General features: G+C 36.9%; 1 protein-coding gene across 1 annotated transcript in view; it reads left to right on the top strand.

The window, feature by feature from the left end:
- Positions 1 to 8,353: 8,353 nt before the first annotated feature.
- Positions 8,354 to 27,979, top strand: part of tspan9a (tetraspanin 9a) — a 158,498-nt gene continuing 138,872 nt past the window's right edge. The window contains exons 1-2 of the mRNA XM_056766017.1: positions 8,354 to 8,573; positions 24,382 to 24,430. The gene's annotated coding sequence lies outside the window, so the exon portion shown is untranslated. The remainder of the gene's footprint in view (positions 8,574 to 24,381; positions 24,431 to 27,979) is intronic.

Below are 27,979 nucleotides of genomic sequence, written 5' to 3'. Positions count from 1 at the left end.
AACAACATATTGGTTTGTCCTTGTAACCTTTCCTGTCTGTATCTTAGATGTTACTTCAAAAAACCCATTACACTGGTGAAGAAAAACCAAATATCCTGCAGTTCTTCATTAATGAATGTTTTACCAGTGACAATACATGTATATAATTCACAATGTTATTTAGTAGCCCTAAATGCACAAACTGCTCTACAAAGTGCGTTTCGTAAATAAGTTTTCTCCTTTGGCAAGAAAGCGAAAAGGTCACGAAATCTTAGCCCTGTGTCCGCCATTGAAGTGCTACGAAAATTCACACTTAAAAATAGCTGCGTCTAGTGGTTCCACGCAACAATATTAAATAATTTGAACAAATAACATTATAGTTGTATGAACAAAACATATTCAAACTATATTTAACAAAACTTTTTGAGTTAATTTAACTCAATATTTATCCTTCTCAATGGTACTTTTTGTTATCATACATAAATTATATACAGACGTACTGCATTTAAGACAAAACACAATGAGCAAATCAGATGAGAAACATCTCAGTACTGGTATTAGCACTGTTAAAGCTCATTGAATGATGCAATAGACATCATGAGCGCGCATAAACCTCCCACACTCAGCATATGTACCACTCTTCAAAACAATGGCAAACCTAAAACAAAAAAATCAACAAACTCTTTTAAACCTCAAAGATAAATGAACATAAAGCACAAACAGGTATTTTTCTTTACTGAAATACACTTAAAATAACACTAAATTTCAAAATTTACTGCCTTAATGCAGTCTTATGCTGGGAACTGAAAATCCCCCTTAACCAGTCATGTTGAATTCACTTTTATATTACGTTTATTAACGTTTATATTAAGTAAACTCAACAATTGGTCCAATATTATAGGGTTCTGGGTTCTACTCAACAATTTAAAGTTGACCAGTCAAACACTTGTTAAGTAAAGCTGATAGATCTACATTTTAAGTATAAATAATCTAGTTAACTTAAGTTAATTCAGTTACTTAAATTTTTTATGTACTGTGAACAAGGATGGGTTTAGTAAAACTTAAAGCAGCGACAGTAAATTTTTTTGAGTTTTGGGGGGTTGGACTGAGCCGTTGGTTGCAATTGGCAACCTCACCACTTGATGCCGCTAAATTTCACACACTGTAAATTACACTCTTTTAAAAGTCAATGTCATTGTATGAATTAGATATGCAAAATTAAAATGTAATATATATGGTTGGATATCAAAACAATTATAATTGCTGTTCATTAATTTTACTTAACTGTTTTTTGTGTGTAATTTATCGCAACAGCAAAGTGACGTGGTCCCGACCCAGAGTTTGAAAAAGCCCTGATTTAACAGACCAATTTAACAAATGTGCGTCTACACTATACATCTTCACATATTTCAACTCAAACTGTACTTTCTTTAGTAATGTGGCAACTTTGAATCAAAGTTACAGGTTCACTGATTTTTTCCCAATTAAAAGTTTTACTCCCTAAGAAATGTAGTTCCTTTATAAGTCTGTTTAAAACATTGTGTGAAGAAAAATTGTTCTCCACCAGTTATTTGAACCATTTCCACACATCATACCCTAATTACTGCCTTTTTGAATATGAAGCGCACTTATACAACATGGACATGTAAATTGTGTGTTCTATTTTCAGCACATTTTTGAGAACCGTTTCATTAAGTGAGCTGAACCATTTGGCTGATTGATACCCCCGGAACTAAAAGTAGATTCAAGGCATCATTATCTGATGAAGCCATCTGTAACAATGAGCCTCGGAGCTGTCCATTGGCTGTCTAACAAAGCTCATTATTACTTGTATATGTACACTACTGTATGTTTACGCTCTGCTATTAACTATGTACATCTGCCAAGGTACAGCCTGAATGTCCAGATGGCTCATGCTGTCAGATTTTCACAGTCATACTTGCAATACTTCTCGTGTGAAACAGAAATATGATTCTCAAGAGAAAAGAAAAGATTTGAAAAATGGTATGGTGGAATCAGTGTAAAACAGATTATTATATATTCAAACATGGTTTAGCAGATATACAGTATATATGATATAACTGCACATGATTCATTTTTCAGGCATGTGGCGAACTGCACTATAATGTTTAGTCCTTAAAGTAGATGTTCTTCAATGGTTCTGTGTAACATTTAAGATCAAGTTCAGCACATGATTTTTCTCTTTCTCTTTTTTACACTTCATTTTTCACTCTGTTAAACACATGCATAACTCGTCCTTCTCCAAACCTACCAAATTACCACAGCGCTACAGGAATAACTCCTTCTTGTCCCCATGGTAGCCATAACATGCAAGCTTGCAGGTTGTGAACAGTCATTGTCGTGACCAGCCCACCTCATTTTACAGGGTCTCAGGTTTTTCACAGCTCTGGTGAGCAGATTGTGTTCAACACAGAGCTCATAATGCCTGCATGGAGATGTGGGGACACGCTTTTACTGGGGATTGAATTTCTTGTTAGGCCCCAGCCTTTTTTGTTCTGCAAAGACACACACTAAACTGACAACAATGCTTTCCATAGACCCACAGACTTCCATGAACTTCTAATTCAAGAAAATTAAATATCATCAAATATAAAAAAAGAGAGAGGAGTTGAAAAGTCTGAGACTATTATTTTTTTATAAAAAATATATTTTGAACATTTAAAAGATCATTTTAGTTCAGAACATTAATTTAAAGAATCTGTTTGTATTTGCTTAATCTTTTTTATGCTTTACTGACAGTATGCACTCAAGTCTGCAAGTCTGCAATCATAATATGATTTTAGAAAGTAGCTAAAGCATTTTGTGTGCTTTGTTAAAGCAGAACCTTTACTACAAAGATTCAATAGGGACCTAGAAACCTACTTATTTATTGTTCATTTTAAGTTTCTAATAGTTAAAAAAAATGTTTATTGCATGTTATTTCTAGGTTTCATTTTGTTTTTGAATCCCAGATATTCATTGCTGTATTTGAAGAACACAGCATACTAGTTTTAAGTCATGCTTAGCTTCTAATTACAGTTTACAGTTCGTCTGAGCGAATAAACAGACGATTATTGTAGATTCTGTTTCGCCACAAATCCCCAGACAAACATAAACACATCGGCAACACTTCTGAAACAACTTCTGGAAATTCTTCTAGATCTACCATATTGGCTCTTTCCTACTTTCCCTTTCCCATATTATCAAAGTTTGTTTATTGCTCTAATAGGTTGTGACAAAACCATTTGTTTATTGTTTTCAATCACCATGTGTGTTTACATTACCCCATGTGCTTAATTGATCAAATGTGTGCTTATGCAAACATCATAATGACTTGTCTTTGATTGAAGGAGACACTTGCACACTTCTCTTGTTGTTTGCATTATATTTCTTTTTTTATGAATGACATAAAACCATAAAAGAAAACCTTGATGTGGATTTAATCAGTATAATAAAGTTTTTTATTTGCACAATTTAAAACAAAAGTGTGGAATTAATTAAGGCACTGCGAAGGCAATGAAAATGTTACACTTCAAACTCTTGAACTAAGCAGGGACGGAGTGGCTGTTACAGTGGTTAAGCAACAGATGCAGTCATATTGCTTTTATTTGGCCACTATTACAAAGACATATATATATATATATATATATTTATATTTATTTATGTATGTATGTATATATTAGTCATTAGACATTTGTTTACGTAACGTGGCTCTATTTGGACATTTTAGCCTAAGTTAAAAATGTGTGAATGTTATTGCAGTAGAAAAAAATATCACACCGTCACAGAAATATCAAATACCAAAACTATCAAACGTGGCATCTAAAAAAACTTTTCTTTAATAAACTTTCTTCAGCCATATTGCAATTACTTTTAACCAATTAATTATGTTTCCCTCTTTTTCCTTTTCAGACAGCAACATATTTGTCAAGAATACTGGCATTTTTGAAAACATTAAAATTTTAAATTCTTTTTATGTAATTATTACATTATTCATGTAAAATAAATGCTTAGACAGTTGTGTTATACTGTACAATGCAATTGCATCGTTTTAAACTCTCCGGACACTTTTAAAAAGGGCAAAAATATGAAAAACTGTAAAGCATCTGCCTTGTTGTTTGAAGTTGTAGAATTAAATGTTTCTTAGACTAAAAGAAAACCACCATAAATACTGACCATCTGTAGTAGTAATGCCAGAGAAATTTTATTACCACCGAGGTACATGCATTGGTATCTTATGAGGGCATTTCTCATACTAATGGTCTCCTAAGTAGAGCAATTACATGCTATGCTCACAGTCTCACACATCTAGCCATGAACCGTGCCAATAAAATCAGGTTTGGTTTGTGATAAGCTCAGAATGAAACTATTTAACCACCCCAAGGTCTCTAAAACACCACTGTGCCCACCTAATGCAGGTGTGTGAATGTGACCTCCGGATCATTTCCCTCCTCCAGAATGGCCATTGTTCCATCTCACCCCAGAAACCTCTCACCTCATTCAGTCTTAATGTTCAACATGCTGGGCCATAATGATCCACTCAGGGCCTTGTCTCCGGCCTCATGACAGTTTTGTAGGACGAGGTCAGCAGAGATGTCCGGTGGGCCATGATTACAGCCATCTTGTGTGATTTGATGTCATGGATCTAAGATCGGGATCTCTACATTTATTAGGGTTGTAATAATGTTTATTGTTTTTCTTCACGCTCATTTCTCTTCCGTCGTCCCGCATGGAACTGTGGAAGGAATTTGCCGTTCACAATATCAGCGCCTGCACCCGAAGAGTCAGTCAATCGAATGTTAATGTGTGACTTGAGTATTAGCCTAATGCTTTTAACAGCAGCGTATTAGCTGGAGCGTCAAATGAACAGGCACCCGTTGTTCACAAATCTCAATGTTAAAACCAGGGAAATGGAGCAATCTGACCATGTAATTTAATATGGCCAAACTGATTCAGGGAGCCATTTGACGGGCTTAAAATGAATCCCTGCGGGCATTTGGACGGCTGTGAAATCAACAGTTGCTCCTGCAGATTTTAGCACTTCTTATTTGGAGTTTAACTGAGGCCTGGCGTGGAACCGCAAGATTATTCCATTCCAAACACATGGGCGCTGTGTGGTCAGAAGATTTGTTAAATTTTCACCAATACTGGTATTAGAGAGATCGAAACGCTGTGACTGAGGTTACAGTTGTGATGTAATTTCATAACATGGTGGTTTTATTGCAAAAATGGTATGGATTATTTTTTACATTTATACGTTTGGCAGACACTTTACCTAAAGCAACTTACAGTGCATTCAGTTTAATTCAATTCTATTAATACAGGGCTTTTCACAATTGTGTATTGTTGCAAAGCAGCTTAACGTAAATATATTTAGGCAGTAGTTGGTGAAGAGATATAGTTATGAAGAGTATTAAACGGTATGATAATACATGGCTGCAATTTTTCTAAATATAAGTGATAAACATGATAATAGTACTGCTACGTGCTGTGTTGTGTGTATAATTTTTTTCATGGGTCGTGTATTAATAGTACTGACTCTTAAAATAATTGCTTATGTTTGCACAAAATTTATTTAGAGAATGTCTCAGGGGTTTTGTGTGCAGGTATACAATGTTCACACTTTTTTGTTGTGCTACAGTAGCATGGTTGTGATTGTCCTTGTATGAAAAATCCTTCAAGTAGTCTCCATATAAAAATCAAAGGAACAGAGGTTACAATGCATGTACATTCAGTAAATGATTGTGGTAATACAACAGTGGCAAACGTTTTTTGCATTAAAAACAAAAACCTTATAACATGGTATAGTAATCATACCAATCAATCCGCATACACATTAAGTGTACATACAGTAAGCTTATTAAAACGTTCTTGAATGGCCCTTTACAGTGACACAATACATTTCTAAGCTGGAATTTAATAAAGGGTGACAATATGGCGCCACTGGCAAAAACCCTCGGGCTCAATATCAAATTAACTAACCATTATTTTTCCCCCTATATCTCAGCCTCAAGTGCATTTTCTTTCACTGGCTGAGTAATGGGATGCCATAGTGAATGGAGTTTATATAAACTTTCTGGTTATATCTGTTGGCAGATGCAGAGACAGAAGACACGTTCCACCTGAGCCGCACCATCTACAATGGAGGGCCAGATTCTCCAATAACAAACATCTTACATAAGTGGATAATGGTGGGATGTAGATTTATGTGCCGTGCCTGATTGGTGCTGATTAAACCAATCACACCCCACCTGATGTTAAAGTGCACAGAGATGCTATAGAGAGATGGGATATACTTGTCATTAGTGTCCTGAGCATGACATTCTTCTTGTTGAAGGATCAAAAGATATGATAAGACTGAATGGGTCATAAAACACTTTAATTATTGCATGTGATTGTTCATGTTTATAGTATTTCCCATGTCTCTTAAAAGGTCTTTTCTGTCATCTGTTACATCACCATGTTTTAGACCAGTTTGGAGTTAGCTCTCTGAATGCTTCTTTTCCATACAATGATAGGGAATAGTAACATAACTGTCCCTTGTTCCCACCTACTTTCATTATATTGAAAAAAGTGAAAATGGGTTTTGAATACATAAATGTGAATAAATGAAGGTCAAATGTTCATTTTTGGGTTTAGCTCTATTTTTCCTGTTCTTTTCAGCGCCATACAGATGTGTTCACAGTAATAGGTCTGAAATGAGGCAGGGTATTGAGTTCTGTTTCCGACCTTTCCTCCAGGTGTGAAACTCTGTTTGGATTTGCTCACATACTGAGGATGCATGAAGCATGACTGTCCTGTCTTCATCCAAATCCTCCTGCACAAAACCGATCCAGATTCATCAAATTTAAATTCCGGCATGGTTGGTAATCAGTTCAATTCAATTTTATTTAGACAGCGCTTTTCACAGTGTGCATTGTGTCAGCTTTACAGGAGAAAAACAGAAAAATCACAGAAAAGGTAAGACACAGCACAGTGCATGGTGTTTATAGAACAAGCAAGATCATTCTAATAAATAATATCCAATCTCAGCAGTCTCCCGGTGAGCAAGCCAACACGGCCGTGTGGCGAGGAACCCAATGATAAATAAATGGAGAAGAAACCCTTGGGAGAAACCAGTCTCAGTCGGGAGGGCCTGGTCCCCTCTGATGTGTCACAGCTGCACTCAGTGACTTTGATAAAAAATTACTAAGTAAATATTTATGAATAATAGGTAGAGCTTATTAGTTGTGATTTTGGAAATAACATTTGTTGAAACTGTTAAGGTCAGACACAGAGGAATGATATAAGCAGGGAAAATAGTAGGCCTAATGGCATAATGTAAATGAGTGCAGCTAACTTCACATTTAATTAAACACCAAGTATTGTACATTTGGCATTATTGTGACAAGTAGTCTGTCTTTGCTCTTGATTAAGGATGGAATTGCCTAAACTTGAGCTGAGATGGTCAGACGGTCCCTTTGCACTTGCTTGTTTATGGGATTGCCTAAACTTGAGCTGGGATGCTCAGTCAGACCCCAGGGCTCAATCAGATGCACCAATGCTTACATAATTTAAAAAATGTATTTTTTGTTCTGATGAACACAGTGTTTTGGAAGAATGCTTGTCACCAAACGGTTCTTGGCCACTGTTGAAAAAGTGCTTTATAAATGTATTTGTTCTGTTAAACACAAAACTAGATATTTTGAAGCATGTAAAGCAAACAGTTCTGGGGCACTTTGGACCACCATTGTAAATGTTTCTACTATGCTAGACTAATCAATGTTGGTTACAAGCATCCTTGCAAATATCTTTCTCTGTGTACATCGGAATATTCGAAGGTGAGCAATTAATGACTGAATTTTTATTTGGGGTGAACTGTACCTTTAAGGATGCCAAATAATTGTATTTCTTAAATGAAGCATTACAAAGACTAAGTCTACATCCTTAAAGTCCAGAGGAACCTCAGCAATAAATGTTCCTGCAACTTGGGAAATCATGTCTGATCCATACAAATCTCATGGGTAACTTTGAGGCTATAAATAAAAAATATAGTGGTTAATAAAATTTGCTTTGGATAAAAGTGTCTGCCGTGTCTCAATGCTCTTACTTCTATGGCAAGACATTTTATTATTATTGGTGATAAATTATATAGGAATGAATGCATATGACACGTTAAAACTCTTTTTTATTTACACATGTCACTCCTCTTTCTTTTTTCTTTCATTTAAACGTCATAACCCTTCATCTGGTGAAGTTTTTTTTATACATTACACAAAATGTGACAGCAGAGTAAGTGTTGAATAGATCAGATGTGTCGCCTGTAGGAGTCGCTGATCCTCTCTCACCCGCAGCTCCGCATTTCCGCTTTCACACTACTCATAAGTCCCAAAATCACCCCGTAAGAGCTGTGAGGGGCTTAGAGGTAGAATACAGGACAGTCCGACTTATGTCTGAATCAGATTTGTTCTTTCTGAAAGTCACATTGCGGAACGACGAGTTGAATCGGAAGCGCATGGTGCGGGAGAGTCAGACAGACGCGGAGACTTTGACAAACGCCAAACTTTGTTCTGGAGTCGGTGTGTTTGACACTTCAAGGATTAAATATAGGACAGGTAAGAGAAAGTTTATTAAAACGTGTTTATAGTTGACCTTTAATCACTGAATGAGACGGAATCGATGTTGTTTCATGTTTAATGTTGTTTATATGCCTGTATTTAAATCGATTTGAGACCATTTCTCTTTCAAATGAGCCCCTCTGCTGATTTAGTCTCACATTAAAATATTGTTGATTCACTTAATGCAAACTATTCGTTAAACATTAGTGAAAACTACAGTAACTTAATTATGTAACATTATGTGTTCTTGTAGGCCTACATTATAACACAATACTTAAGAGACCATTAGTTTATATTCAAGTACAAGTGTCAAGTTCAAGCTTTCATTCAAAAAGAGCAAAAACCTCCTGGTGCTGAGACCAGCACTGTTTTTCTAATTGTATACTTTCTAATGCGTTTATTCAAATTATATTATCAGCATAACAATGTGAAAAGTTTAATATGAATTTATTGGATCTCAATTTGATATGTTCATTTTGGTGAATTGTGACTTTTTTGGTGACTCTGGAAATATAAATGTACTAAATTAGCAATGTGAAAAGTTTAATATGAATTTATTGGTTCTTAATTTGACTAGGTCATTTTGGTGAATGTGAATTTTTTGCTTATTCGATCCGGGAAATATAAATTTACTCAATTAGGTTTCTTCAAGTTTTAGAAATGCTAACATTTTTCTTTTTTTAATCTTAGATTTTTAAACTCTTTTGCACCCCACTTTATGTTCATTAAGATTTGCATAACCTATCTCTGTTTAACATCATACTGAAAGTGATCAAAGTTTAACAAAAACATCCATTAATAACGTGCATAGAGTTGTTAATGGCTGTATTGGATGGATATGGTGAAGGAATGTCAGAGCTCTGACCTGGAGGTATTTCAGGAATCAAAGCTTAAATTCAGAGCTCTTTTTGAGACAACAGCTGAAATGAGATCAATATGCACTGAAGTGGCTGGTGGAGACAATCAATTTCAGCTGTCTCATGCTTGATCAAAACAAGATTTAAAAACATCAAAGATTTACCCAGATTACACAAATGATTTAAATATTAAATGTGGGATTATTTGCGTACATTAATATTTTGGAAAGATGTCAGTGGCACCTGCACGTTAACGGCTCCTTGTTTTAGAACTGCAAAGGTTATCTGATGCCCCTTTTACTATTTTTGAGATGTACATTTTTGGCCTTGCGTAAACAGCCTCCTCTGTATTTTACTGCGGTCTTTGTCTCTGTGGTCTCAGACGTGATTGTTTTGTTTGCGTTGAGCATGTATCCATTTGACCCTGACCTCACATTCCAGTTCTGCATCCTGCCTGAAGCAGGCAATCCATGGGTGCTGTTTTCCAAGGCCTTCTGAAAACATGTGGTAATATCCTGCACACTGCAGGAAGGGCACGTGGTTTACACGTCCCTCCCATCCATTTCATCTTCTCTTTTTAAGTGTAATTAAACCCACCTCACCAAGTAAGTACTGAATTTGGTCTAATCAAACCATTCAGCTGGGTATCATTGTTCCACAACCTTCATTGGAGTTTCTATCACTTTGAGGTATTACAAAGTCAATATAACCTGCTTCAAAGCTTTCCACCGTGCATTCTCAGTTTAAAGCCCGCCGGAGTCCACAATCCTTGTTTGCTTTGTGATTTACCATTTTGGATAGATTTCACTCGGACATCTGCAGTCTTTGTGTTGTTTACATCACCGTTGGTTTTAACTTGTCATGCCTAATTGCTCTATTTTTCCAACCTGTTGTCCGTGAGCGTTCTCATTATCCGTTGCTGACTGAACTTCCACACGCTCTTGTGGACACACACATATACTGACGGTGACAGAGCTGTGTGTTAAATCAACAGTTTTGTTCTCTCTTTGACCTCATTGGCACATTCGCCCAGTGCCAGGCTGTTCAATTCAGGGAGAGATTACCAAAGACGAACAGAAACAAGAGTTGCTCTGTCTCCGGGCTTGGGACCACATTGACCGGCAAGTTCAAGCCGTGACTTAGCAGAAACCGAAGAAGCTCAGCTAGTGGCACATGACATTTTGAGCAGTCAGACTCGGCCCACATGGCGTAATAGGTGTGTGACATCACTGCCCTTGATGATGTCACATGTAGAAATGATGCAAATGCAATTCCGCCTTTGTTTCGAGATACAACACCCTTTGAGTTGGTAACACATGATGTAGTTTAGATATGCAGGTCACTCGGATTTTAGCCGGAGCTATAGATCCAACTAACTGACCACTGCACTTCGTTCACGTTGTCATAAAATATAAGAAATGTTGGTTCCCTCCCTCCTAAATGTCATCCTAAACGGCATTGCAAATGTGAGATCATTTTATGGTCCCTGTTCCCCACGTTTCCCTGTTTTCCCGACGGTCTCGTATATCTCGGTGTTGTAGCTTGGTAATTATTATAGATATCCGCCGAGAACGTTCTGTGTCTATATTTTGACACTGACTTGACCGCATGCTGTTGTTTACAGTCATTCTATTTTGAAGAGCGGAGCGTGTCATTTCTTTCTCTGAATGAACAAGATCCGCACAAGTCAGATCAGTCTTTCGGATTCTTCAAGATCGTACATTTGTAGTTCTTGGGTATTTTTTGTGAATGTATTTTTGCTTGTGTTTCGGGGAGGATAGGTTGCCAATGCCATCTAGGTTTATGGCATTTTGTTGACCAGCAACACTGTTCAAGTATGTTATTTAGTGTATGTGCTATGTACTTCTCTGCTCACTAAAATCATTTATAGATGTTGCCCACATGTTAAAGTGCGAAAGAGAGGCTTGTTTTTCCATCAAATGACACAGGTGTGTCATAAGTTTCCTGTGACAAGCACAGCATTTTTCGTTTTCAGCCAAAAGAAAACTCCAGAAACTTCTCGTTCGCCTGGAGCGGATGTTAAACGTTAGCATTAATAGCGTTGTCAACACGGATATTTATCTGAAACAAACGCATTGATTTGCTTCAATGAGCCGTGTCGAGCCGTTCTTTGATCGATGGATGCACATTTTGGAGCTTCAAAAAATTGCCCCTTATTCACTCCCATTCTACCAATTGGAAGTAAAAGGATACTGTGGTATTATACAACACAGTCTCACAGGAATTCGTGAAATTGTCACGAACAGCAATCTATTAATTCGTGTTCGTCAGCACAAATTTTCCCCTTTTGTCATGTCAGTCAGCACGCAATTTTTGCGTGTCACCCAGCACGACTCAAAAGTACTTTAATACGTGATATCTTTCATATGTATAAATATATAGCAACGCAATCTGATGGGAATTCATACATATTTTACAAGGTGGCTCATTCGTGTGAATTCCTATTTCCTACAATCTTATTTGTTTGTTTTATTATGATATGACTTTTCCCCAGTGACATCAGCTTTAGGGGCGGGGTTAGGGGAGCCATTTTTCATTGGTTTGCCACCTCGTGAAACTAGCATGTTTACCTAAATTAGCCTTTGCAGCTGTGATTTTAGGGTTTGAGTTGAGGTAAGGTGTTGGTTAGCCAGCTCCTAAAGTATTTGCGACTTCTTTTGATATCAGGTTAGAAATATATAAACGTACATACATTTATATATTATATATGCGGTCTGTGTATTAGAAAAATTGTTGTGATGCGGACACGAAAAAAAGTCGTGCAGAGTGACACGAAAAAAAGTGGAAATTCGTTGTGATGAACACATATTAATAGATTTCAGTTCGTGACAATTTCACAAATTACTGTGAGACTGGGTTGTATTATAACTCCGACTGCATTGCTCTTCAAGAACAACCGCTTTAAGTTTTCCCTGTGGAGTGATATTGCCAGACTGCCTTTTGAAGGCAATTGTGTGTGGAGTGTTTTGACTTGTATATTTTTGTTTTGATCTGTTCTTGCATTGTGTACCATTGCTGGGGTATTACTATGTGGTTGCTATGGGGTTACGAATATGTTTAAGCTCTGTCAGATGCTAAACCTCTATCATATTCTTGTTGTTAGATATTGCTCTTTTCCCTTTTAAATGTGTGTGCATTTGTGACTTTTTCACTCATTTTATCCGAAATAGCTTGCAACAATTAACATAGCCTACTAGTCTTGTAAATCAAAAGTCACTCCTGGCATCGTAAATCGTATGATGCTGTTGTCCTTGTATGTAATTTGAATCTTAATTTCTCGTCTGCAGTTGGCTTCTTATCTAACTGGTGTGCTTGCTTCTGTTTTATGGGAGCGCATTGTGCTAGCTATCATTAACATAGATTATTTATTCCACTTTCAAGATTGTTTATCCAGCGTTCCATTATAGGAAATGAGAAAGTAATTGACTTAAATGAGTCTTGTTTATTTGCTTTAATAAAGCCAGAGTGCATAAATCTATTTTAAGAGACTAAATGATGGGGTAAATGGGAATCAATTTTTGTTGTTGTTGTGCAGATAAGATGCTTGCGTTTAGTTTAGTTTGGCTATCGTTGGCCTCATGTGTGTAACTTATTTGATTAAGAAAAATGAAGCCTGTGTCAGCTTAATGTGCACCGATCACTAAAGATGTGCTATTTGTAAGTTAATTAATGTGAAAAAAGTAAAAATTATTAATAAGTGATGCCTTAATGTTTTTAATACTCATGGTTCAATGTTGTGAGGTTAGGAATAAACTACTGTTTTAGGTTAGAAAACATGACTGGTCATTATTTTTGTATTTTCTTTTTGGCCGCTAGCGGTGCTGAAATAACACAAATAACTTTTCAATTCATTTGGTGAAAGATCAGAAACACTGCACATTATGAAACTGTCAAGAACAGTATGCTCAGAAACAAAGTAATTTAAATGTTTTATAATCTAACAGATTTATCACATCAATCAGCATTTCCATAGTGCTTTGTTAAAGTTATGACAATTATATTCCATCTGGTTTCTGGTACATCTGACACCTCCAGAACATTGAATCCCATTGCTGTAATTGAGAGCATATGGGTTCCTATGATCTGACTAAAACGAGACTGTCAGACATTGGTCCCACTGTGCCATGAAATGCCACAGCACGATCTGATGGGTAATGTTTTATGAAGTTGGAAATGAGGTCATCATTTGGGAAAAATGACCAGTGAAAACCAAGAGCAGAGATCATTGAGCCAAATACTTCGGTGCTGCTGTCGGTTCCTCTGGTTCTGCTCTCGGTATGGAGGCCAAAGCCATGTGACAGATTGTTCAGAGAGTGTGTGAGGGCACATGTGATGGTGTCATTGATGCTCATTGAGAGCTCTGCTAACTGAAGCCAGATGCCATAAACTTTAGCCTTGGATGTGTCAAGCAGCAAATTGAGGGAAGCCACACGCACCATTGCTATGGCCTATTGAAAGGTTTCGAAAGGGTAAATTTATTACTTTGTGAATGATTTCTTGTATCAGCTGGGTCTCCAAACATAAAGCTAATCAGATTGGGGTCTGCAAGTTTATTTCTATCCTTTAGCCTTGGTGTATTTTTTATTTACGTGACACTAACTGTCAAATCCAGGCTTAAATTGAATAGTCCAATACTGAGATTAGATGCATCAAAATAGTTATAACCATGAAAATAGGTTATGTGTGTATTTTGTGTGTTTAGTTTGAGATACAGTGCTCAAATATTAATTTCCAGTAATAAATAGTTAAAGTTATGATTTAAAAAAAGTCATATTTTCACCGAATGTCCTTTGCTTAGTTTGATTTTTGTACCAAACAGTAAATTAATTAATTAATATGTATTTTTGGTTAACGACTGTTTAAAGTGTTGAGAGTCCCTCTGGTCTGAATGCTAGAATGGCCAGTGCAAAATATATGAATCGAATTCTGTGACTAGATATATATTAACGTCCCTACTTGTGAGCACAGTGGGGCCTTGGAAAGCCATAATCGCTACCTGAATGAAACCCAGCTAACAGCACACAAAGGCAGCTTATTGGTATGGCACAACCATCCCTCGATTCCCTCTCTGCCAGCACGCTGTCCAAAAGCACTTTTGTGAAGCATTACATAGTCAAGTTTTTTGGAGTTACTACCTCACCGTGGCCACCAATGATGTGGGAAACCATTGCTCAGCCTTTTTTCACAGAGTTTTGGTTGTTTTTACTGAACTCTGGTCACAATTATTCTTGTTTGGTTGACCCAAAATTGAAAGTCATTGTTTAAATCAGCCTTGTGTCATTTTAAACCCCAACAAGTCAAAAAGTACGTTTTAAAGAACATCCTTCCCATTTTATGTTGAAAAAATATATCTAGTCCCCACAAATTATATAATGTGGCTTCAGAAGATTTCCAGTCCCATTCACTTTTAATATAAAGAGAAAATAGGCCAGTTTGGAAAATGAAGTTACATGAAGGAAAGACAACATGAAAACTTATAATATAATAAAAATAATAAGAAAAAAAATGATAGAATGAAATATTTATAACTTTATATGTAAGGGATAATGTATAGGCAGCTGGTTGTTATCGCAGAAATAAGCGAAGAGGAGGATCTTGTATCACACTGAAGGGCTTTTTTCGTGATAACAGCATGCTGGACATGAAATGGGAATTTTAAATATTTAATGAATATGACAATCCTTGAGTAAAAGCCGTTTACTTTTGGTTTTAAGGTAAAACGACGTTCAAATATCACCAACAAGCAATTTAGTGTAATCATTTGTAAATATAATGTCATACATGTTATTAAAATACATATTTATATTTAATTTGTCAAATAAACTTTTTTTAAATATATGCTGCATCTGGTTACCGTGTTTTATTATTTTTGAGAGGATGTTTTCAGGGAATAACGAACCTGCAAATGTCACCACTGGCCAATCAGAATCAAGCATTCCAACGACATGTGTAATAAGTAATATGTAAGGGTGTGACAGTGTAGTTGGAGAGTGTACAGTATTGAACAAATGGTGTTCAATAGACCTGCCTTGGTCTTGGCAACATTGTAACATATAGACAGTAAGCAACAGCACAAACAAACGTTACTGCGTATGCATGGGTTCATGGACTTCCCTTAACTTCTGGTACACTTTCGCAAATAATAGAGTGCCTGTAGATTATTTCTGACAACAGGCAAAAGAAACCGAGAAGAACCGTTACTTGGCTAAACATGCCTCTCCAACATTTTGAATTTGGACTGCGATACCAAGCTCAACCAATAGATGTCAACGTACAAATCGTTAATTTAAGATAATTATTATATAATGAAATATTATGAATTAATATAAACATAAACCTAATTAAATATAGATAGTTATATTATTATTAGATATATTATTAGTCACTAGCCAGACCTACAAACATAAACAGAATGTTAACTGCAGTCCAGGCTTACGTCCGATGACACGGTCTGTAGTGTTTCAATAAATGTATTTATATCTTAGTTTACTAAATGCATATCAGATTTTTTTCCCATTTCAGATTTAACTTTTAACAAAAAGTGCAAACGCACATTTTGGACATTTTCTGGTGTTCCAAAAGGCCGTGGATCTTAAGAGTAGGCCTATAGCTGAAGGCGTTTCGTTTGCCAGCTGTCGCCCTGATATAAACCATATTTGACATGACTTTAATATGGTCATTAGCGTATCTGACGGAAGCAGAAAGCTTTTTGATTGCCCAGCGTCCCGGCAGAGCTGCTGCCCCCGGATCATTTATTTCTCAATCACACTAATTCGTTCCTGAGCTTTCTCCTGTATCACATTACTGGACATAACAGCAGATTGAACACCGCTCACAAATGTATGTGCAACCCAAGACATTCATTGTTCTTGCCCTGTCTTCTTTTAGAGACATTTGTATTAATGCCATTTTGCATTTCAGGAGAGCATCTGAAACGGGCGGAGATGTTTTTGTTTTTTCATATTTAGCTGTCCTCAGGTGAACTTTCAGTGTGGGGTTTAATACTACGATAGATGAACCACTTTGCCTGAAGTGGTTGGAGTGGGAATATTAATACCACAATCCTCATACTTTTCTTTGTAGCTTTGTGGCAGTCAGCACTTTGTGCACATCTGGAACACTCAAAATCGGATTTCCTTCTTTCTCTTTTCCTCGGTCGGTGTTTATTTAGCCCAGTTTTAGTATGTGCCTCACAATAACAGACCAGACCTAGTGTTCTCTATTCAGGTCTGTAAAGGCAGGTCTTTAGATACTTAAAGTTCCAGTGTGTACATTTTATTTTGGGAGAATGTATTGACAGAAATGCAATGTAATACACTTAACTATGTCTTCAGAGGTGTATAAAGACCTTACATAATGAAGCGTTATGTTTTTATTACTTTAGAATGAGCTATTTCTATCTTCATGATATGCGGGTCCCTTTGCATGGAATTTGCCATTTTGTTTCTACAGAAGCCCTAAGCAGACAAACTGCTCTATAGAGCGCGCCTCATAAATACGTAATATCCTTCAGCAAAGAAGCATAAACGTGACAACATCTTAGTTCTGTGTCAGCCACCGTAGTACTTAAAAAGGGAGAGGTAGAGTGAGAAGTTGATTGGAATTCGCAACCTTAGCGCTTGATGACGCTAAACTTCATACACTGGACCTTTAATATCATTACTTTAGCTACTGCTTAATTGTTTACGTTGCAGTGAATTGCCATAGGACTGAAGTTAGTTTGTAGTTTCTAAAAGGATTCTCCAGAATCTGTTGATATAGAGGCTTTGACATTGCATACATTAAAGTGTTCAAGCTATTTCTTTTGTTAGTATTTGTGAATTTTTTTTTGAAATTAATACTTCATACTATCTGTATTGGTTTTGTAAAACTCTAAATATGACTAAAAAGTTTCTGAATTTAGACTTCATGCCTAGAGATGTGCATAAGAGGGTCAGTATAGTTTGTCCCATAATTCTAACCTGGTTTTCATGTCTTACATTGGCACCACTTGTTTCAGTGCATTTATTTGTATGTGACTAATATCTGAATTTCAGCAAAGCTGCATGAGAGGGTTTTGTCTACATTGTCTATCTGGTTAAAAGCGTTGTAGAAATTTCCATATTTGTTGTTTAACGTTTTCGAACTAAAAGTTTTATCCGTTGGTTCAGTGGTCTGGATATGTAATGGTTCTTAAACAATATATAAACTCCATATATATGAAGAGTTTTGAAGTTTTTTTTTACTGTGCATTCCAATTACTATCAAACTGCAGTTGGTTTCTTTTGATTAAGGCCATAATAAATAAATAAATACACCTAACTAACACAATAAAACACAATAAAAACATGATAACTTACTAAAAAACTTTTTTTAAACAAAGTTATCTCTTTTTGGAACCGAACTCTTTATTTGTGTCTTTGTCGCTCAGGTTAAGGTTACAGTGTCTGATAATCCTTTGTTTTTTTAAATAATTGTTATGTTCCTAATGGCTGTTTTTGGAGAGTTTGTTTTCAGTCTGAACGTGTGGCATTATAGAAGCTCATGCTGTGTAATTTGGTCGCTGACGGTCATCATTATCTAGTGATGCATGGAAAAACAGTGTCTTATTGTTAGGATTACTGAACTGTTATGCTAAGTGCAAAGAAAGTATTAATTTGGGTACATTTCTGGTAAATTTAGATAAAATTGCATAAACATATATAATGTTTAAACAATTTTACCAAGAAAAAAAATATGTTGCTGGAGACACAAGTCAAGTACTTAAGTAAAACCATAGCCTATGGCCCTTGTTTTCTAACAATATATACGGCAGATGTGCTCTTTTTGAAAGCCAGTTGGCTTAAATATGCAACATTTAAAGCATAACTTTTTTTACAAGGTTTTTATGGTGGGAACTTTTTTCACATGTGGTTAGGTTTTAGTGATCCCTGCTCACTTCACTCACACAGAGCTAACAGTGAGATTCAAAGAATATTGTCAGAAATACATCAATATTGATAAAAGCAGTGGACACTTTTGCTGCATTTATTTGTTTCTTAAATGCACACGACTGCAATTTAGTTGTGGTGTATTGTATTAAAAAATATTCTGTTCATACTCTGTTAGTTGAAATGGTCACCTAACATTTTATCTCCAAAGTGTCACCTTTAGATTTTTAGGGTTTTCAGGTGTTGTGGAACTTTCCATCTTTGATATTTACTTCAGTCACTGTTATTGTCAAAGACATTAGGCCTACTCACAAAATAGTAAATGGTCACACCATATTCAAGCCGCTTCTGTAAGCTAAAATTTGTTTTCAGTCTCTCTTCATGAAACCCTTGCGATGTTGGTGAACTAAAGCTAGTTCTATACCACCTCCATATGCATTTCCTTTACGCTTATCACCTATTTCAGCTGCCTTTTTAAAACGTGTTCAGTAGCTCTTAATGGTTGGCCAAGAAAGTTTTCTTGGCTTTTCCTTGAGTTTATTAGCTGTGGCGCGTGTGATCTGCTTTGCCAATGTGAGAGGAAAACAGCTGGGAGAGTGTGAACTTGGCTGCGTGTGTTTGACAAAGCACTGTATCTGAACACTTTCCGATTTTCACTCTTATTGGAACAAGTCCAGTTAATGTGATGAAGTACACATGTGGATTTTCTGGTAGGACATCCGTGTAAAATCAAGGGCTACCTAAAAACAAGAGCATATAGGACCAGTTGATTAAAATGGCTTTAAGTAAATTCAATTTTTTTTTATCATTTTGCGCATTGCTCTTTGATAACATTGCTGTCCTTACGAAAGCTTGGATGTTCAGATTCGCTGTTCTTCAGGATAACGCACTGTACTTTGTAAATGATTAAATACTGTGTTGTCAAGTTGTAAACGTTTGAGATATTCGCAAAACACAGAGACAAGAAGAGGGTGACTTATAATAATGATTTGTGGCAAAAAATTAAAACCAGAAAATATGGAGATACCTGTACAAGGTTTAAGAAGGCATAAGTGCCTAATAATTTTATGCCAGGGTGTTATCCACAAGAGAAGGTCTCCCTTCAGTTTTGTGCTGTCTATTTTAAGGTAGATCATTTTTTTAGATAGTCCCATGCTAAGAAATCTGCTAAGTAACCTTTAATTTATTTTTATAATTGTTTACTTAAGTTTGTAGCAGGTTCCTAGTCTGAGAAATCGATGAAAAAAGAATCACTCAATAAAACAGAGCTGGTGTCTTTTGTTATTTTTATATTTATATTTCTAATTTACTGATTGTATAACGCTGTGTCACAGACATGTTTCCGCCATATGAATTGAGGTCTCACTTGTTTTAATATCACAAACGGTGTGGGGTGAGTTATACTCCTAGAGTTTGTTATAAATCCTGAACCCGTGTGAGGAATAGCAATAGTCATGCTTTTCTTTATCAAATAACCATTAATCACCGTCTGACAGTGGTTGTACGCTTTTGTTTTGTTTTGATGCTTTAAAATTTTTTGTTTCATAAGTTCTCGTAGAGCAGCTTTAAATTGAGCAATAGCCTCTGGCCGGGAGCCTGACTGCTTTCTAGAGCGGCCATATTTCTCTCTGCTTCTGCTTTCAGCCATCTGGCCAGACCACCGTGAGCCACTGAGCTCCCGTGAGTGATGTCCTCACAGTGATGAGCATTTTTAGCCCGTTTCATCCCTCATGTCTCCGCACGGTGAATAGCCTATGTGACTGATTGATATGGCAGGATCAGACTCAAATAGAATGGACTTTTAGGGTTACAAAATTGCTGGATTTTACTGTCCAGAGATAAAAGTCATATATTACGTTTTGGCAAGACTGAAATTGACCTTGCAGAAGTGTTTCAAACTTCCATCCCAAGGAGTACTGTACTTCAGATTTCAGCTGTAGATGATAATTAGGCTATCATCATTATAATCTTACATCTGTACCCACAGGAAATGAGGTCAGAGTAGAGGACATCTCAGTTTCGTGAGGTTTGTCTTGAGGTTTGAGGCTTTTTTGTGATGGTGCTCAAAAAATATGTTATTTCCTTCGGTAAAGAAGCAAAAACGTGATGACATCTTTGTCCAGCATCGGCCGTTGTAGAGCTTCGAAAGAGAGGAGTGAACAGTGGAGTGAGCCCTTACAATATACAGTCACAGCACTTGATGCTGATAAATGTCATAAACTTCACCTTTAAGTCTTTTTGTGCAATACAACAGCAATTGTATCAGACAGAAAAAAATCACAAACTTTTTGCTCTTAAAGTCAGCATTAAACGATTTGTGCGTTTGACGTTTTTTCCGCGTAAAACGGCTTCTGAAATTAGAAAAAAATGTAGGCTGGGGCTTTCTTTTGCCTTTCCCCTTTTGATTGATTTCTTGTAAGGTGACCCTTGAGAGGAGGGCTAAAAATGCCTGGCCATTGGACGGTCAGTATAATCATGCTGACGTCATGTCATGTGGTGAAGAGTTGTTTTTGAGAGGGTGAGATGATCTTAATGTTTTTCATTGAAGATTACAAATGCAAATTAATTTTGAAAAATAATGGTGTGCACGGATAAAACATTTATAATAATCACTGCAACAAATAAAACCACTGTAAAGGTCAAGTTATGTTGAATTTATGTTCGATGTTACGTATATACGTGGATTTACAAAGGCATTTACTCAAGTCTTGCGTAACCTGTCTCTCATCCCATGATGCTTTGTTGCTCCATATGGGAGTTTGAAAGCATCCAGTCTGCCTTGGCAGGCACGATGTGTTGTGATGCACTGGCTGTGTTTGGATAAGACTTTCAATGAGGGAGAACTGAATGCACTCCACACCCATTGTCCGGCGCTCAACGACAGACCGATGAACCAAGGGTGTCAGTGTGCAGCCGTGCTGGTGTTTACTGAATGTAGGCCAAGTTAACCCGACGAGGATGGTTGGTCTTGATAGGAAAGACAGTTGGAACTCGAATCTAGAAATAATGGGCTACTGAGCACTGTGGGCTTTGGCCTCCACATGAGTGATTTTGAAATGAGGCAGTGATGTTGTGCAGACAAGTGCTTCCTCTCTTCATTGCTCGTCAAGTAATTGCTTTTGGGAAAGGTTAACAGCCTGATGTTCCCCCCTGAAATTTATTCCGACTATTTATATCTTTAAAGAGGTTAACCTTGTTGAAGGGGTGTCTTGTTTTACAGAAGGTTAAAATAGCTTTAAAAATTAAGACATTAATTAGGTAGTTTTATGAGAAATTAGTTTGTGAGTTCATTCTACAATGCAATATCTATTACAATATTTTTACGGACAAATAATGCTATCAGTCAAATTCATCTGTAATTAGGTTATTTTTCTTTTTTTTCTTTTGGCAGCTTTGCGTTTGGTGTGAATCCAGTGTTAGGATTAGATAGAGTTTATAACCATCGTGGCTCTCAAAGGTGTGACATTTTGCAGCATCTAGTGGTGAGGTTGCGCATTGCAACCACGGCTCACTTAACTCCTCCCTTTCGAAGGACTACAGAAGCTGACAAAGAACAAAGATGTCGTCACTAGGGGTGGGCATCTTTTGGTACCTCGATTCAAATCGATTCTTTGGGTCACGATTTGATAAAAAATCAATTCACTATTTTTAGATTTTTAATAACGATTCTTCATCAAAATGTGACAGGTGTTTACATTTTATTCCATTTTGCTGGAATGATGGCATTCGATGTGAGTATTTATGTTTAGTGTTCTCAAAATACTTCACCTTTGCTTTACAAAGCTTGAATATAGCATACGTCTTGTCAAGCTCCTTCTTATCACAGAGTTGATAAAATCCGGAGTATTTCCAAAAACTTACCCATGCTAAAAATGTCCAATATATTGCATTTATTTCAATAGATCCTGCAAAAAAATACACACAAAACGTTTAATGCAAGACTTGAAACGGGTGCTGACTTATTTGCGATATTATCATGTGTTTACAATTAACACAGTATTTATAATCATGGTTTTTAATATCACGGTTATTGTCAATACTGGTATACTGTGATGTCCATAGCGCAGATTTTTTGGGGAACTTATGGAGGCTTTGCTAAGTAACTGCTGTTGAAGGATAAGGCCCCAAAAACAGACGCACAACCTTTTTGAAAGCACAAAAAAGCTCTGGTTTTTGAAAAGGTTATTTACATAAATATTAAAGGCACAGCCAAATCATCCACAGTAAGGGTCACCATGAGAGTGGAAAAAGTAACAGAGAAGGTAAATTATTAGTAAAAACAACATTGTAAGTGGGCCGCAGGGAAATACTGAAATTATAATATGACTTCATTGATGTAAAAAAATAAGTCTACATGTTCTATAAACATGCTTCCAGAGCTTTCCTTGCAGTGTGCTGGCGTGTGACAATGTTTCACAAGCGGATGTACAAAAGAAATGAGGTTAAAGCAGGAAATATATCTGTCAATCACTCTGTTCTGTTTTTAAAAACCATGTGTGAACTTTTATTCCAAGCCACAAAAACAACAAAAAACAATCCAAGTTACTAATAATATTTTGGTCTTACTTGAAATTCCCAGAATAAAACACTAGGAATGGTACTATAAAAAAGCCTTCTTTGAGAGAGAGAGAGAGAGAGAGAGAGAGAGAGAGAGTATATAACAGGATTTGGAAAAAAGAGAGGACCGAGCAGCTGTTAATAGGAAACACTGCTCATCCAGTCATTCAGTCTGAATGTATGGAATGCCACCTGGCTTCTGCTTCTCTCTGGTTTAGCAGCATCAGAACCAGACACGTGCAGAAAATTGATAAAATGACTTGCTGTACACACGTCTACTTTGGATAGTTCATGTCACATGTGAACATAACACTGCTGTCTTAACTTAGATCAAGAGGTTCAAAATATGATGTGTCATTACTCTCATACTTCAAGCATGTCCTGTTATCCTGTTTATATCACCAAAGTTGCACTAAAACATTTGTGGGGTTATGTATCTAGTCTGATAAACAGGTGCTTGGAGTGGGTTAAGGGGTCCTATGCCCCGAATGTTTTCAGTAAAGCCCTGAATGTTTTTATTAACATGCCCTGCTCGAATCACTTAGGGGCCGTTACTTTTCGCGTCTTTTGCATGCGCAAGTTCGTTATTTTAAATGAAGACACGAGGCAAGCTTTTTCCAGGCAAGTCTCTGAAAATCCATATCCTCGGCCAGGTTCTCGTCTTCACAGCGTTTCAGCCGGCGAACAGCATGTTTTTAAATTGTTTCCAACGATAAACGCTGCGCTTTTTAAAAGGCTATCAGCTGCCGTTTTTCTCCCCACGCTCAGTGCCGGGGTTCGACCAGGCACCCAGAGTTGAAAAATGGGTAAAAAAAACGCGTAAGGTTTTTAAGGTTGGTTAGCAGCAACAGATGCCTCGATAGCCCAAGATCCCGAGCACTTTGTAAAAACTCACCTTGAAAAGTGCAGAGACTCGTACTTTCCACACGTTTTTAGACGCAAAATGATTATATTTGAACATATATGTGGACGTTTCTTGGCTAAGCCTCGGATATCCGCTCACCCAAGAACCGCCCCTGCCAATGACTACATTTGACAATTTTATTCATTTGTCAGATGCTTTTATCCAAAGTGGCTTACATTGCATTATACTATAAACTTGTTTCTGAATATGTGCAATCGCTGGGATCGACCCCATGACCTTGGCATTTCTAGCACCATACTCTAACCACTGAGCTACAGGAAATTACTCTTGAGAGGTACTTTTTCATGGTTTGTAGGGTCTTCAAATTATTACTTATTATTAATGGGATGATAATGATAAAATAGACATTTGTTTTATTTTTAACAGTGTTGGACAGCATGGTTGAGAATTGATTCGTTTTACACACTAGTTTTTGTTACTTAAGGAAGTATTACCAATGACCATCTGTCCATTGGAGCAGTGAGTGGCATTTCAGTTACAACCTGACGAAAAAAATGTATTTTGTTATTCTAAAATATCTCTCTCTTTTTCAACAGGACTGGGCCACCTCTGCTTCACCCTCCATCCATTTTTCTGTTAAACCAGGTAAGAAATAAACTTAACAGCCTTATGACCTTGACATTTTCTGTCGTTATTTGTTCAAAGGGCTCAATTATTATGACTCTTTTAATATTTTCCTGATAAACCATTTAAGAAAATGGGTCAGAATGCTCTATTGAAAAGCACTCTTCAGAGAATTTTTAAGAAGGGTCTTAATTTACTCTTTTCAGATTTGTCTGTGAATGAGATAGTGTTGTAGGGAATAGTTTACCCAAGCTCACCCTTCAGTTGTTACAAACCTGTATACATTTCTTTGTTGTGCAGAACACAAATTAAGATATTTAGTTTTATAATACCATGGGAGTCAGTGTTGACCCAAAACGGCCATTCAAATATATTTATTTGTGTTCATCACAACGAAGAAACAACTGGAGGGTGAGCAAATGATGTCAACACGTTTGGGTGAACTTTTCCTTTAATAAAGTTGAACAGCAGAGAGCAGGGGCTGGTCAGGCAGTCTCTTTGGGCCTGTTTTCATTTCACAAGGAAAAAAGATTTCCTGTTTTCTGCATTTGTTCTTGTCCGCAGGGAGCATGCTACCTTAGTACATTAAACCTGAGCAGGAGAATTTTAGTGTGCAGAATCTCAGTAAGGTTGTAATTAAGGCCTCTTTTGAGAAGAAGGGCTGTTAAATCCTGCTGTAACATCTCTGGAACTGTCATTAAATGAAGGAGACAATGTGCTGAACCACCAGCACTAGAGGCAAAATGATACATTACCTTGTAAATTAGCTTTGCGATTAGGTCTGACTCAAAGTGAAAAAAAAATGGTGATGTTCAATGTTGCAAATGCCCTTGAATATTTTCTTGCCGTAGGAATACATAAAGACTTAAAATGTTAAAAGACATTTACATTTAGGTTGATATGTTTAAGTTCAATGGCATTTGTGTCACCAAATGAATTTGGTGAATTTGGTGGTTTTCAGAATACTCTCCTGTCTTAGTCTGGAAAACAGATAGTCCCAAACTCCTGCCATTGGTTGAACCATTGTTGCCATATGGAAATGCAGAGAGCAATGTTTTGACACATTCTCTCAAGAGTGTTGGTCTGAATTTAGACAATATAGTTGCTAAAATCAAGTCCTACAAATATCGGCATCTTCCTCTGCCGGGAATATTGACGCCCTGTTTTGTATGCTGGCCTGGCAGGCTTTAAAACCATTGTGACAGCATTCCCTGAAGCGAATAAGTGAGGTGTTCACTGCCTGGAGACGCGGCGCACAGGAAGATTTGACTCTTTAAAGAGAACCACACCCAGGTTTTTTTAGGAGCATATTAAGTTCTGTATAATTATTTTGTTAAAAGTCATGATATTGATGACTTTTAAGCAAGTTCGTACTCGAAGATGTCATAAGAATGTCTACCTTTGGTCTTACTTGTCTTTGCTCTGCACACAGGTTGAATGCTCATCCTCGAGTTAATAATAAAAGTTAGGTGTTGATGCAGACCTACCTAATTCTATAATCGACCATAAACAACGTGTTTCCTGTGATTTATACCTTTCTAAGATCCAGTGTTTTGTGAACGTCAGGATACAACGGCACGCACGCTCGTTCCTGTCTGAGTCTGCTGAGGGCGTGAAGAAATCAGCCATGCAATATAATGCAGTTGTACTGTGACGTGATTTATGCAATACAACAGTTCAGTAACCCCTAAAGAAAGTTTTTCTTGTAAATGTCAAATAATATTTTGGGTGATATTTCCACCGAACCATTGTAGCCGGTTTGTGTGTGGGGTGTAATGAAACAGAGCTTTAGCTCTTCCTATGTGGGGGTTGATGATAAACAATTCATGCTCTTTAACCGGATATTATTTCCTACCAGAATTACATTTGCCATTTATGTGCGTGTACATGTTAGATCTGATTAAACTTTTCTGAAGGATATAAGGACGGCCCCTGAAGGGCCACAACACATCCAAATCTGATCTCCCTTTTAGCATTAGTCGAAAACATGACCTCTCCTCTAGTTTTTAAAGAGTGAACATTACAACAACAAAGTCATCTTTTCTAAGCAAATAATAATACCTATCCCGCTCCTTTATTACCTCTCTGCGTCTAGGAAAAGTTTCTGATCACAATTTTGGTGTAAATGTGAGTGGCTATGCATAAATCTTCCTGGCATTAGACAATTTTAGATTTCACTGAAATATTTTAATTCTGTCATGATTTATTCACCCTCCTGTATACATTTCTTTGTTCTGATGAACACAGGGAAAGATATTTGGAAGACTGCTTGTAACCAAATAGTTCTAGGCCACCATTGACTAACATTGTGATTTTTCCTATGGTAGTCAATGGTGGCCAAGAAGTTTACACACCATTCTTCCAAATATCTTTCTCTGTGTTCATCAGAACAAAGACATTTATACAGATTTGGAACAACTCGCGATTGAGTAAATGATGACAGAATTGAGATTTTTGGGTGAACTGTTCCTTTAAGCCCTTTAAGCTACCATGCTGTCTTCATATTAAATAAAACTTAAAATGAGATTTGCTCATGATGCACCCCAAAACACATATTTTCCTACATAATCGGTATGGCTCACGTTGCCTCACAAAATCTTATCTTTCATTTATGACTGATGAATAGAGACAATGACCTAGATTGTGTTATTAGATATATTCACTGCGTATCAGATTAGGGAACAATTGGTAAATTTGGTCAGTCCTTGTCGAGTACTTCAGTATCTCGCATGTGTTGAATTTAGACACTTTCCAAAGGTTTGCAGTCGGACAGACATTTGTGGATCAAGTTGCCATTTTTAGAGATGGATTATGAGGTAAATAGCCGCCAGCAAAAAGGGGAGATAAAGAGATTAAGAGGCATACAAATTAAACAGATATATTTCTGATGGCTGAATCGGTTTTGCCAGGAAAATAGATTACAAAATGTGTCACCTTTGGCAACTCAATCTTGATGACGTGTTGTACTTACAGATTATTTAAAAGTGGCAGATGCTTTCCATCCAGAGTACATTGTGCCCCCTTAAGCCAAACACAAGTTAGTTTTGTTAGTTAGGTAGTATTTGCCAAGGACACAGTGTTTATTGTGATGTAAGTAACTCCATTCTTGGGTCATTTCTACCTGAGATCATACCTGCAACCTTTCTGTTAGCGGCCCAGCTCATTAACCACGAAGCCAACGGCACCACCTCTCTGTTCACAGTTTTCCCTTTGCTCTGACCTTCTGTGTTTGTTTTCGCTGTGGGTCTGAATGTGCAGCCCTCCGAGATTTTGTTCTGAAATTGGCTCTGAACCTTTCACCTCTCTGAGCTCTCTCTTGATAATGTTCTCCTTTCAGGAAATCTCTCCGCTCTGCTCGATGTTTTCCTTGCAATTTGCAGGTTGATGTCATGTCTCTTTAGCAATGCCGGTTAAAAAAAGGCTTTTAGGCAATATGGCTTTCCTGAGACCGAACACAGAGGTCGCGTCTCACTTTCTATTCTGTAGAAAGTTTGTTAAACTGTGTTAAGCAGAATTTCTCTGTCAGTACTGCTGTTGTTTTTTGTGTCTGCACTTGGGTGCCTGTTGCCC

This window comes from Triplophysa dalaica, chromosome 14, assembly GCF_015846415.1.
Source record: "Triplophysa dalaica isolate WHDGS20190420 chromosome 14, ASM1584641v1, whole genome shotgun sequence".
Lineage (NCBI taxonomy): Eukaryota > Metazoa > Chordata > Actinopteri > Cypriniformes > Nemacheilidae > Triplophysa > Triplophysa dalaica.
The sequence above is the reverse complement of the archived record's forward strand: the minus strand, read 5'-3'. Positions and strand labels throughout refer to the sequence as shown.